General features: G+C 42.3%; 1 protein-coding gene across 1 annotated transcript in view; it reads left to right on the forward strand.

Moving 5' to 3' along the window:
• Window positions 1–14,043, forward strand: part of LOC126456171 (uncharacterized) — a 126,789-nt gene that overhangs the window by 16,694 nt on the left and 96,052 nt on the right. The gene's annotated exons all lie outside the window — the stretch shown is intronic.

The raw sequence follows: 14,043 nt of genomic DNA on the forward strand, positions 1-14,043 counted from the left end.
AATATTGCTGCGCGGTGTGAGATCCTTACCAGGTGGGATTGACGGAGGACATCGAAAGGGTGCAAAAAAGGGCAGCTCGTTTTGTATTATCACCTAATAGGGGAGAGAGTGTGGCAGATATGATACGCGAGTTGGGATGGAATTCATTAAAACAAAGACGTTTTTCGTCGCGGCGAGATCTATTTACGAAATTTCAGTCACCAACTTTCTCTTCCGAATGCGAAAATATTTTGTTGAGCCCAACCTACATAGGTAGGAATGATCGTCAAAATAAAATAAGAGAAATCAGAGCTCGAACAGAAAGGTTTAGGTGTTCGTTTTTCCCGCGCGTTGTTCGGGAGTGGAATGGTAGGGAGATAGTATGATTGTGGTTCGATGAACCCTCCGCCCAGCACTTAAATGTGAATTGCAGAGTAATCATGTAGATGTAGATGTAGATCTGCATCTATATCTACGTGATTACTCTGCTATTCACAATAAAGTGCCTCGCAGAGGGTTCAGTTGATGTCAACAACTACCGCCCAATCTCTCTTCTGACTGCCTTATCCAAAATTCTTGAAAAAGTAATGTATTGTAGAGTAGCTTCACACCTTTGTAAAAATAAAGTTTTAACAATATGTCAGTTTGGTTTCCAGAAGGGTTCCTCAGCGGAAAATGCTATATATACTTTCACTAATGAAATATTAAGTGCTCTGAGTAACCGGAAGTCACCCGTTGGGATTTTTTGTGATCTATCAAAGGATTTTGATTGTGTAAATCATGGAACACCTCTAGATAAGCTCAAATATTGTGGTATGAATGGGACAGTGCTCAAATGGTTTAAATCTTATCTAACTGGAAGAGTGCAGGAAGTTGAAATAAGCAGTTCCCATAATACAGGGTGTTACAAAAAAGTACGGCCAAACTTTCAGGAAGCATTCCTCACACACAAATAAAGAAAAGATGTTATGTGGGCATGTATCCGGAAACGCTTAATTTCCATGTTACAGCTCATTTTAGTTTCGTCAATATGTACTGTACTTACCTCGATTCACCGCCAGTTGGCCCAATTGAAGGAAGGTAATGTTGACTTCGGTGCTTGTGTTGAGATGCGACTCATTGCTCTACAGTACTAGCATCAAGCACATCAGTACGTAGCAACAACAGATTAGTGTTCATCACGAACGTGGTTTTGCAGTCAGTGCAATGTTTACAAATGCGAAGTTGGCAGAAAATGGTTCAAATGGTCTGAGCACTATGCGACTTAAATTCTGAGGTCATTAGTCGCCTAGAACTTAGAACTAATTAAACCTAACTAACCTAAGGACATCACACACATCCATGCCCGAGGCAGGATTCGAACCTGCCACCGTAGCGGTCGCTCGGCTCCAGACTGTAGCGCCTAGAACCGCACGGCCACTCCGGCCGGCTGAAGTTGGCAGATGCCCAATTGATGTATGGATTAGCACGGGGCAATAGCCGTTGCGCGGTACGTTTATATCGAGGCAGATTTCCAGAACGAAGGTGTCCCGACAGGAAGACGTTCGAAGCAATTGATCGGCGTCTTAGGGAGCACGGAACATTCCAGCCTATGACTCGCGACTGGGGAAGACCTGGAACGACGAAGACACCTGCAATGGACGAGGCAATTCTTCGTGCAGTTGACGATAACCCTAATGTCAGCGTCAGAGAAGTTGCTGCTGTACAAGGTAACGTTGACCACGTCACTGTATGGAGAGTGCTACGGGAGAACCAGTTTTTCCGTACCATGTACAGCGTGTGCAGGCACTATCAGCAGCTGATTGGCCTCCACGGGCACACTTCTGCGAATGGTTCATCCAACAATGTGTCAATCCTCATTACAGTGCAAATGTTCTCTTTACGGATGAGGCTTCATTCCAACGTGATCAAATTGTAAATTTTCACAATCAACATGAGTGGGCTGACGAGAAGCCGCACGCAATTGTGCAATCACGTCATCAACACAGATTTTCTGTGAACGTTTGGGCAGGCATTGTTGATGATGTCTTGATTGGGCCCCATGTTCTTCCACCTACGCTCAATGGAGCACGTTATCGTGATTTCATACGGGATTCTCTACCTGTGCTGCTAGAACATGTGCCTTTACAAGTACGACACAACATGTGGTTCATGCACGATGGAGCTCCTGCACATTTCAGTCGAAGTGTTCGTACGCTTCTCAACAACAGATTCGGTGACCGATGGATTGGTAGAGGCGGACCAATTCCATGGCCTCCACGCTCTCCTGACCTCAACCTTCTTGACTTTCATTTATGGGGGCATATTAAAGTTCTTGTCTACGCAACCCCGGTACCAAATGTAGAGACTCTTCGTGCTCGTATTGTGGACGGCTGTGATACAGTACGCCATTCTCCAGGGCTGCATCAGCGCATCAGGAATTCCATGTGACGGAGGGTTGATGCATGTATCCTCGCTAACGGAGGACAATTTGAACATTTCCTGTAACAAAGTGTTTGAAGTCACGCTGGTACGTTCTGTTGCCGTGTGTTTCCATTCCATGATTAATGTGATTTGAAGAAAAGTAATAAAATGAGCTCTAACATGGAAAGTAAGCGTTCCTGGACACATGTCCACATAACATATTTTCTTTCTTTGTGTGTGAGGAATGTTTGCTGAAAGTTTGGCCGTACCTTTTTGTAACACCCTGTATGCCAAAAACCAGTGATTTCTCAAACTGGGGAACAATCAAGAATAGCGTGCCGCAAGGTTCGGTCTTGGGTCCTTTGCTGTTCTTAATATATATTAATGACTTGCCATTCTATATTCACCAAGATGCAAAGCCGGTACTTTTTGCCGATGATACAAGTATAGCTATCACACCCGACAGACAAAAGAATTAACTGGTGAAATTGTAAACGATGTTTTTCAGAAAATCATTAAGTGGTTCTCTGCAAATGGGTTCTTATTAAACTTTGACAAAACACAGTATATACAGTTCCACACAGTAAATGGAATGACCCCATTAACAAATATAGACTTCGATCAGAAATCGGTAGCTAAGGTAGAATATTCAAAGTTTCTAGGTGTATGCATTGATGAGGGGTTGAACTGGAAAAAACACACTAAGGATCTGCTTAAACATTTGAGTTCAGCTACTTATGCTATTAGGGTCATTGCAAATTTTGGCGATATACATCTCATTAAATTAGCTTACCACGCCTATTTTCATTCTCTGCTTTCGTATGGCATCATATTCTGGGGTAACTCATCAATGAGTAAAAGAGTGTTCATTCCACAAAAGCGTGTAATCGGAATAATTGCTGGAGCTCATCCAAGATCATCCTGCAGACACTTATATAAAGAGCTAGAAATCTTCACTGTAGCCTCACAATATATATAATCACTTATGAAATTTGTTATTAACAATCCGAACGAATTCAAAAGTAATTGCAGTGTACATGGTTACAACACTAGGAGAAAGGATGATCTTTTCTACTCCAGGTTAAATCTAACTTTGGCTCGGAAGGGGGTAAATTATGCTACCACAAAAGTCTGTAGCCACTTACCTAATAGCATCAAAAGTCTGACAGATAGCCATAAAGCATATAAAAGGAAATTAAAAGAATTTCTTAATGGCAACTCCTTCTACTCATTAGATGAATTCTTGGATATAGTCAGTGGGTAATTTCCCAACCTCCACAAAAAAGTAAATAAATAAATAAATAAATATAAATAAAATAAAATTAAATTAAATTAAAAATATTGAGTGTCATGTAATATTTTGTCTAATGTAATATCTTGTATAGACACCTTTTATTAACCTGACACGTTCCACATCATTACGAAGTGTCGTATTCATGATTTATGGAACAAGTACTAATCTAATCTAATCTAACCTTCATGCTGTCTCTCTACTGTTCCACTCTCGAACGGCACGCGGGAAAAACGAGCACTTTAATTTTTCCATGCGAGCCCTGATTTCTCTTATTTTATCGTGATGATCGTTTCTCCCTATGTAGGTGGGTGCCAACAGAATGTTTTCGTAATCGGAGGAGAAAACTAGTGATTGAAATTTCATGAGATGATCCCGTCGCTACGAAAAACGCCTTTGTTTTAATGATTGCCACTCCAATTCACGTGTCTCGTCTGTGACACTATCTCCCCTATTTCGCGATAATACAAGAGTACTTTTTCGATGTCATCCGTCAGTCCCACCTGATGCGGATCCCACACCGCACAGTAGTACTCGAGAACAGAGCGGACAAGCGTAGTGTAAGCAGTCTCTTTGGTAGACCTTTTGCACCTTTTAAGTGTTCCGCCAATGAATCGCAGTCTTTGGTTTGCTCTACCCACAATATTATCTATGAGATCGTTCCAATTTAGGTTATTTGTAATTGTAATCCCTAAGTATTTAGTTGAATTTACAGCCCTCAGATTTCTGTGACGTATCGCGTAATCGAAATTTAGCTGATTTCTTTTAGTGCTCATGTGAATAACATCGCTCTTTTCTTTATTCAGGGTCAATTGCCACTTTTCGCAACATACAGATATCTTATCTAAATCATTTTGCAAGTCGTTTTGATCATCTGATGACTACTCAGATTGTCTGGACCGGAGGCCTTGCCTTTATTAAGTGATTTAAGCTGCTTTGTTACACCGAGGATATCTACTTCTATGTTTCTCATCTTGGCAATTGTTCTTGTTTGGAATTCAGGAATAATTACTTCGTCTTCTTTGGTGAAGGAGTTTCGGAAAACCATGTTTAATAACTCTGCTTTAGTGGTACTGTCATCAGTGACTTCACCGTTGTTATCGCGCAGTGAAGGTATTGATTGTGTCTTGCCACTGGTGTTCCTTATGTATGACCAGAATCTCTTTGGGTTTTCTGCCAGATTTCGAGACAGAATTTCGTTGTGGAAATTATTAAAAGTATCTCGCATTTAAGTACGCACCTTATTTCGAACATCTGTAAAACTTTGCCAATCTTGGGGATTTTGCGTTATTTTAAATTTGGAATGCTTTTTTCGTTGCTTAAGCAACAACGATCTGACACGTTTTGTGTACCATGGGGGATTATGTGGTATATGTCTCTCAATTGCTGTTGATACTATCTCTTTGAAAACATTCCACAACTTTTCTACACTTACATGTTCAGATCGGAAGGAGTAGACGCGCTGTCTAGGGCGTCTTGTCACGTTCCTTGCGGCTCCCCCCATCGGAGGTTCGAGTCTTCCCTCCGGCATGGGTGTGTTGTACTTAGCATAAGTTAGATTAAGTAGTGAGTAAGCTTAGGGACCGATGACCTCAGCAGTTTGGTCCGGTAACACCTTACCACAAACTAAAAAAAAAAAAAAAACTCTTTTCAACAACCGTGCTTGAGCTTGAGTAGTAGGTAAACTTTTCACAGAACCACTGTCAGACAACACTATCTGATCAAAAGTAACCAGAGAGCTATTTGTTCGCATCAAACTCAGTGTGTCCACCATTGCTTCAACTCTGCTGGGGATAGTTCCAATGAGTGTCTGAATATCTGGGCAGGGTGGGCAGGGGTGGTAGCCCATTCTTTCTCCAGAGCCAAAATCAGAGCAGGTTGTTCAAGTGCGAAAATTCGGGCTCTTAATTTGATCACGAAGGAAAGCGACGAAGGTCTAGACAATGGGGATTTAGTGCAGTTCATTCACTGGTACAGCATACAAATTTATTTAAAACAAAGAGAATTACATTAATTCAATAAAATATTTAATTACACAACAATAAATTTTAATAGTGAACAATAATCAGTGATGGCAGAAAATGCCAGTTATAACTCGCATGCAGTCACTGTTTGTCAGACCATAAGATAAAAGACTAATGATACGAAGTTCAAGCCAAATACACTGAAGCGCCAAAGAAACTGGTATAGGCAAGTTTATTAAAATATAGAGATATGTAAACAGGCAGAATACGACGCTGCAATCAGCAACGCCTATACAAGACAACAAGTGTCTGCTGCAGTTCTCAGATCGGTTACTGCTGTTACAATGGCGGGTTATCCAAGATTTAACTGAGTTTGAACGTGGTATTATAGTCGGCGCACGAGCGATGGGATGCAGCAGCTCCGAGATAGCTATGAAGTGAGGATTTTCCCGTACGACCATTTCAAGAGTGTACCGAGAGTGTATCGTGAATATCAGGAATCCGGGAAAACATCAAACTACGACATTGCTGCGGCTGGGAAAAAATTCTGCAAGACAGGGACCAACAACGACTGAAGAGAATCGTTCAACGTGACAGAAGTGTAACCCTTCCGCAAATCGCTGCAGATTTAAACGATGGGCCATCAATAAGTATCAGTGTGCGAACCATTCAACGAAACATCATCGATGTGGGCTTTAGGAACCGAAGGTCCACTCATGTACCCTCGATTTCACGACACAAAACTTTACGCCTCGCCTGGGCCCGTCAACACCGACATTGGACTGTTGATGAGTGGTAACATGTTGCCAGGTCGGACGAGTCTCGTTTCAAATTGTATCGAGCGGATGGACGTGTATTGGACAACCTCATGAATCCATGGACCCTGCATGTCAGCAGCGGACTGTTCAAGCTGGCGGAGGTCTCTAATGGTGTGCATCGTGTGCAGTTGGAATGATATGGTACCCTTGGTACGTCTAAATACGACTCTGACACGTGACACGTACTTAAGCGTCCTGTCTGATTACCTGCATCCATTCATGTCCATTGCGCATTCCGACAGACTACGGAAATTCCAGCATGACAATGCGACACACCACACGCCCCGAATTGCTACTGAGTGGCTCCAGGAACACTCTTATGAGTTTAAACACTTCGGATGGCCACCAAACTCTCCAGACATGAACATCATTGAGCATATCTGGGATGCCTCTCAGCGTGCTGTTCAGAAGAGATCTCCACCCCCTAATACTCTTACCGATTTATGAACAGCCCTGCCGGTTTCATGGTATCAATTCCCTCCAGCTGTAAGGTGGTGGTATAATTTTGGCCCTTAACATACTAGTTACCAGAAGATTTTAGACACCACTTAGAGTTCGCTTAAGGACATTTCAGAATTCAATATTTATACTAAATTCTGCTGGAACAAATGATTAAACCAATCCCATGGCAACTGTCTGAAATTCTACGGTTCCTGGTCACGTACACATTCGAGGCCAAGATCAGAACGGGCAATGTGTTCTAAAACAAACTAAAATTTTTATACAAGCCACTTAAACTAAATAAACACACGATATACATGACCTGAAGCAGAATAAGCAGTACATTAGCCTCAATGAATAAGACACTATGGGGCGAAGTCCAGAAAGACGATTTATGTTCCTCCAAATGACGACTACAAATTTAGCTCAGCATTTACGCATAATGTTCAATTTAAACGGAAGTCACACGGTTCTTAACGCTAACCCTGATAACATTCGCGCATCACGGAAGTCCACTTTCACACCAGGAACAGATAATCTGTGATAATATTAAACATCGACCAATACCGTGCATCAGAACTAATATCAGCTGATAGTTATTTGCCTCAAGGAAGCTAGAAGCATTTAAAGACGCAAATACTAAACTGACAATGGACTTCACAACAACCTTTCTTGTAGGTGCGGACACTAACATTAACCCAATTTAAAGGCGCCACGGACACTTAAAAATCACAGATCAAACTTCCAATAAGATGCAATATACATTAAAATATTCAACAGACCTTTTTAACACATAAATTTTTTTCTCATACAATTCAGCCTCAAATTCTATGGAGGCGCAGACTTCAGTACCAATAAACAAAACCGGAACATCCAGAAATTCCGGTAAACACGTCTCTGACAGCCCGTAGGGTTCTTAATAATCCACTCCTGAGGTTCTTCGCCACTGCAAGCCAAACGCAGACCAGCATGACCCTTGCATATCCTTCCCAGCTGACACCAACTGAGAGACAGGTGGGTGACGGCAACAGGCCTCCATTCCGCCTGCTCCATTGATACTCCCCCCATCCTATTGACCACACCTCCCTTGCAGGCCCCAGGAAGCCGGACCTCCAGGAGATGCCAGAGGGAGCTGGACAACTTTTCTTTTATCTAGGTTCTCTGACTCATCTCAAAAGTGTTCCATTAAGTTCTTGTGGGGACTCTGGGCCGACCAGTGCGTGTCAGGAATGTTATTGTCCACAAACCATTGCCTCACAGGTACAGCTTTATGACAGGGTGCAACGTCATTGTGAAACAGTCATAGCCTCGATCTGTTCCTCTACTGTGTGCTGTACACACTGCTTTAAAATGTGTTCATAACCTTCCTCATTAGCGTTTGCTTAACTGCAGTATACTGAGTTGACAAAAGTCACGGGATAGCTATATGCATACAGGTAGTGGTAGTATCGTGTACACAAGGTAGTAAAGGCAGTGTGTTGGTTCACCTGTCATTTGTACTCAGATGATTCATGCGAAAAGGTTTCTGACGTGATTAAGGCCGTACCACGCGAATTAACAGAGTTTGAACGTGGAATGGTAGTTGGAGCTAGACGCATGATACACTGCATTTCAGAAAACGGTAGGGAATTGAATATTTTGCAATCCACTGTGTCAAGAATGTCCCGAGAATACCATATTTCAGGCATTACCTCTCACCACGGATATCGCAGTGGCCAACGACCTTTATTTAACCTCCGAAGGCAGTAGCGTTCTCGTAGAGTTGTCAGTGCTAACAGACAAGCAACACTGAGAGAAATACCGTTCCTCACAAGCGACTATTAATAAAATTACGTGCATATGGAGTATCGTCTCCGTTGTGTGACTGGATTCGTGGTTTCCTCTCAGAGAGGTCACAGTTCGTAGTGACAGACGGTAAATCATCGAGTAGAACAGAAGTGATATCTGTCATAGGCCCTTTGCTGTTTCTGATTTATATAAATGATCTAGGTGATAATCTGAGCAGCCCCCTTAGATTGTTTGCAGATGACGCTATAATTTACCGTCTAGTAAAATCATCAGATGATCAATTCCAATTACAAAATGATCTAGAGAGAATTTCTGCATTGGGCGAAAAGCGGCAATTAGCACTAAACAAAGAAAAGTGCGAGGTCATCCACATGGGCACTAAAAGAAATCCGATAAATTTTGGGTATACGATAAATCGCACTAATCTAAGGGCTGTCAATTGCACTAAATACCTACGAATTACAATTACGAGCAACTTAAATTGGAAAGACCACATATATAATATTGTGGGGAAGGCGAAACAAAGACTGCGCGTTGCTGACAGAACACTTAGAAGATGCGACAAAGTCACTAAAAAGACAGCCTGCATTACACTTGTCCGTCCTCTGCTGGAATATGCTGCGCGGTATGGGATCCTTACCAGGTGAGACTGATAGAAGAGATAGAGAATATCCAACGAAGAGCTGCGCGTTTCGTCACGGGACCGTTTAGCCGGCGGGAGAGCGTTACGGAGATGATCAACAAACTCCATTGGCAGACGTTACAAGAGAGGCGTTGTGCATCGCGGAGTAGTTTACCGTTGAAATTTCGAGAGAGCACATTCCGGGGAGAGTGGGAGAACATATTACTTTCCCCCACATACTAAGACGACATTCGACGGGCATACAATTTAATTAGAAGCCCCTTGTGGAGAGCAGTGTCAAAAGCCTTATGGTGATGATTTGGGAGATAATCTGAGCAGCCGTCTTAGGTTGTTTGCGGATGATGCTGTCGTTTATCGTCTAGTAAAGCCGTCAGAAGATCAAAACAAATTGCAAAACGATTTAGAAACGAGATTTATATGGTGCGCAAATTGGCAACTGACCCTAAAGAATGAAAAGTGTGAGTCATCCACACGAGTGCCAGAAGGAATCCGTTAAACTTCGGTTGCACGATAAATCAGTCAAATCTAAAGGCCGTTAATTCAACTAAATACCTAGGAACTGCAATTACGAACAACTTAAGTTGGAAAGAACATACAGAAAATGTGGGGAAGACGAACCAAAGACTGCGTTTTATTGACAGCACACTCAGAAGATGCAACAGATCTACTAAAGACGCTGCCTACACTGCCCTTGTCCATCCTCTTTTGGAGTACTGCTGCGCGGTGTGGGGTCGTTATCATATAGGGTTAACTAACTACATTGAGAAAGTTCAAAGAAGAGCAGAACGTTTAGTATTATCGAGAAATGGGGGAGAGAGGGTCACTGACATAATAAATGATTTGATGTGGACATCACCCGACGGCGTTTTTCGTTACGGCAAAATCTTTTCACGAAATTTCAATCACCAACTTTTTCCTCCGAATGCGAAAATATTTTGTTAACACTGACCTACATATGGAGAAACGATCTTCATAATAAAATAAGGGAAATCAGGGCTCGCACGGAGGCATAGCGAGGTTCGTTTTCTCCGCGCGCTATTCGAGATTGGAATAATAGTTATTGTGAAGGCGGGTCGATGAGCCCTCTGCCAGACACTTAAGGGTGATTTGAAGTGTATCCATGTAGATGTAGATCTAGAAGTATACATTCTTCAGCATATGCGACCTGACGGCGTGTTGAGTTTCCTGAAGAAGGTACCTCCCTTATCTAGAGATTGCTATTCAGTTCTTTCTCAACACAATGGAGTGAAGATTGCATGTTGCACCCAATGGCACACCAGACCAATACATCTGGCGCTTGTCTGCTATGTTGCTTGTCATTAACCGCTGACCAGACTGCGAATGACATAATCACTGTAGGAAGTATGAAGCGGGAACCATCGGGAAACAATACATTTTGCCACTCAGCGCCCCGGCAATCCCTATTGTCCAGCACCTGACCATCATCGTGTACGGCTCTTCTATCCTTTGAGTCTAATCAGGCATCACTATCGTGGAAGCCGTCCCTTTACGAGTGGAAACCTTACAATACATAGTGATTTAAAAAGAAAGAACAGATTTCAGTTGCTTATCACAGACAAACTGTAAAATATAGAAGCATAAAGCGCGTGTCACTGGATAGAGGAAGGTTCAAAGTTTTGACACAGCTGCACTGTTGTTGGACTACAGCACAAGAGAAATCTTTTTGTTGTTGGAGTTAGCGCGAAGTTAACTCGTTGTTGAATTGCTAAGTGCACTCCGCCGTCGATTCAGCAAGAACCTGTCTCTACACAAGCAGATTTGTGACAGGAATACAAAAGTTCTTGGGAGCTGGTTGTATATGAAAAGGGAAGAGCACTGGTCGTCCACGCATGTCAGATGAAAATGTCGAGCGTATCCGAGATGCTATCTCATGGAACCCTCGGAAGTCCTCAAGATGGGCACTTCCTCAACAACAGTGTGGTGTGTGCTTGGACTATGCCTGAGTATGAAGCCTTACGAGTTGCAGTTACTGCAGGAATTGCGTCCCGTCGACCGTAACAGAAGGTATCAATTTTGCATTTAAATTCTCCAGAATATGGTACAGGACATTTTTTCCGAACGACTCTACTTTGCGGGCGAATCGACGTTTCATCTATCGGGTAAAGTAAACCGCCATAATGTAAGAATTTGGGCGTCACAAATTCCTGGTGTTCTGTACCGTTTCTTTTCGCGAAGCTTATGGACCGTTCTTTTTTCCTAGGGGAAACTGTGACAGGAATGTCGTACCTTGACATGCTGCAAAATTGGTTGTTTCCTCAATTTCACGAAGATTTCAACAATTTCATTTTTGTGCAGGAGAGTACCCCGTCTCTCTTTCATCTTGAAATGTGGCGTTATCTTAGGACTGGAAAAAGTGAACAAGATCTTGTTCATTGTTATTAGCCTCCAAGGTCACCAGACGTAACACATTGCGATTTTTTTCTGTGGATGTACATAAAAGGACAGTCTTTATCCCATCTATGGCAGCTACCGTTCAAGAACCGAGAAACTGGAGAATTCGGATTGTTGAAGCTGTCGATTCAAGAGAGGAATGAAATGAACTATCGTTTCGATACTTCTCGAGCAACGGTTGATGCTCATGTTGAGTATAATATGGCTCTGTGCGATCATAAAACTAGAACTTTCCTCTATCCAGTGAAATGTGCAATGTGTTTCTTTCTTTCACAGTTTGTTTGTATTAAACAAATGAAATCTATTCTTTCGTTTTGGATCACCCTGTACGGCAGAATAATTTTCAGGGGTGGACTGGTTTGCCCCATTTTGACTCTCTTACACGCTAGTACTTCACACAATCAGTTCAACAATGAATTTTGCCATTTCACCTACATCTGAAGGCTCTTTGTTGACTGAGACTGATATAACATCTTTCTGGCCATGTGAGGGAGGGCACTGATACACATGCGCATAAGTCGCCTTAGTAGCAGCCGTAGTCCCTTAATGCTGGTACACTGCTGTAAACGGTATGCGTTTATTTATGCCGTTCCTTCCACGTGTTACAATTTTCGAAAATTTAGCGCCTTTTACTACCGATAATTACGGCTCTTCTGAACAAATTAAATACTGAATTATAGTCTGCCCAAGTGGAATATGTAGGGTGGCACCATGCTGTCCATGGGAGTAAGTCAAGTTTTGCCGCATGTGTACTCAGGACAACTAAAAATAAGGCTCTGTATTGGGTTTTTCACTATTACATGATAAGCCACCACAAACAGATTTCTTGGTGCACTTAAATCTGGAAAAGTCTTCTGAAATATGTTTAAAGTTACTCTGAAAGATCTACATTTTGGCCGAAAGTACTTTAAAACTGACATTTCGGTAGGTGCAAGCGGTCGTTGGGGGGGGGGGGGGGGGGCAGTCTTCAACTACTCGATGTAAGTGCAAAGATGAAACTGGCATCAATGTATTCTGGAAGAGTAGCACTTTCTTTTGATTCTGTTTTCATTTATACAACTGTTTATTTTTAAGATTTACGGACAATTTAGGAAAATACATTTGCTGATAATGTTAGAGAATTTTCGACATGCGGCGAAACTCTTTTGCTATTGACATTGTGCATATTACGCCAGCGAAATCTTAAGAATGTATCAAACTTTCCTGTGCACCAAACCAGAACAGTGTCTGTGGTTCGTAACGATAATTACTGTGAGTTTAATGTGATCCATTATGCTTTGCTTACGCCTCAAGTGCTAAGTGGTTGTCCGTTGGGTGTCTGTGGTTCGTGACGATAATTACTGTGAGTTTAATGTGACCCATTATGCTTTGCTTACGCCTCAAGTGTTAAGTGGTAGTCCGTTGGGTTCAAACACAAACAAGGCACTGAGAGCGTCAGAGAAGATGAGAAACTTTTTGCTGACATGGCATCTTACCTACTCCAGTCCCTTCAGTATACCATGGATCCTGACATTGCAATTTGCCTCATGAGACGAACTGTGAAGACACTTTCAGGGAAGACAGCTAAAAACTGTATCTACATATAACCTGATCGAGAAAATAACGCCCCCTGGTGGAAACCAGAGGGCTAATATAGCTAGACAGACAGAGTAGCTACAGGTGAAGTCAGAAACGGACGGTTGCTTATGATTTTATTTTGACTGATGTAATGTGATTCAGTTTTAACTTCTGCGCTTTATATGGAAAACAAATGTTTCAACATCAAACATGTACTCTAAAATCTTATTAGCACAATGATTTGTTCGGTGAACAAGTTTCAACACGGAAATATGTGTCTAAGTACACTGACAGAAAAAAGGATCACAACGCCAAGAAGGAGTTGTGCAACATAAACGAAAATTGCTAGGCGTGTTTCTACATCTGAAAGATGATGTCTATTCAGATTTCACGCCAGTCGCATAAGAGTGGCGCTTGTAGCGCCACTATGAGGATACAAATCAGATTTGCTTTAAAGACACGTTGTTATGGTCGTGAATGTTAGTTACCTTTAAGATGTACATGGTGAGTTGATGCTAGACAGGAGTGCCTTCAAGGCGACAAAGACGCCATTATTAACAGCTCACTGGTTGTGAACTAGATCGCGTAATTGGGCTTCGAGAAGTTGGCTGTTCCTTCTGTGATAGTGCAGAACGGCTTTGGAAGAATGTAATCACTGTAAATGACTGCTAGCAGCGATGGTCACGATAATGTACGGCCGCAAGAAGACCGGGCTCCAGACGGCCACGTGGCACTGCCGAGAGGGAA

The sequence above is a fragment of the Schistocerca serialis genome, chromosome 1 (assembly GCF_023864345.2).
Source record: "Schistocerca serialis cubense isolate TAMUIC-IGC-003099 chromosome 1, iqSchSeri2.2, whole genome shotgun sequence".
In the NCBI taxonomy this organism is placed as follows: Eukaryota; Metazoa; Arthropoda; class Insecta; order Orthoptera; family Acrididae; genus Schistocerca; species Schistocerca serialis.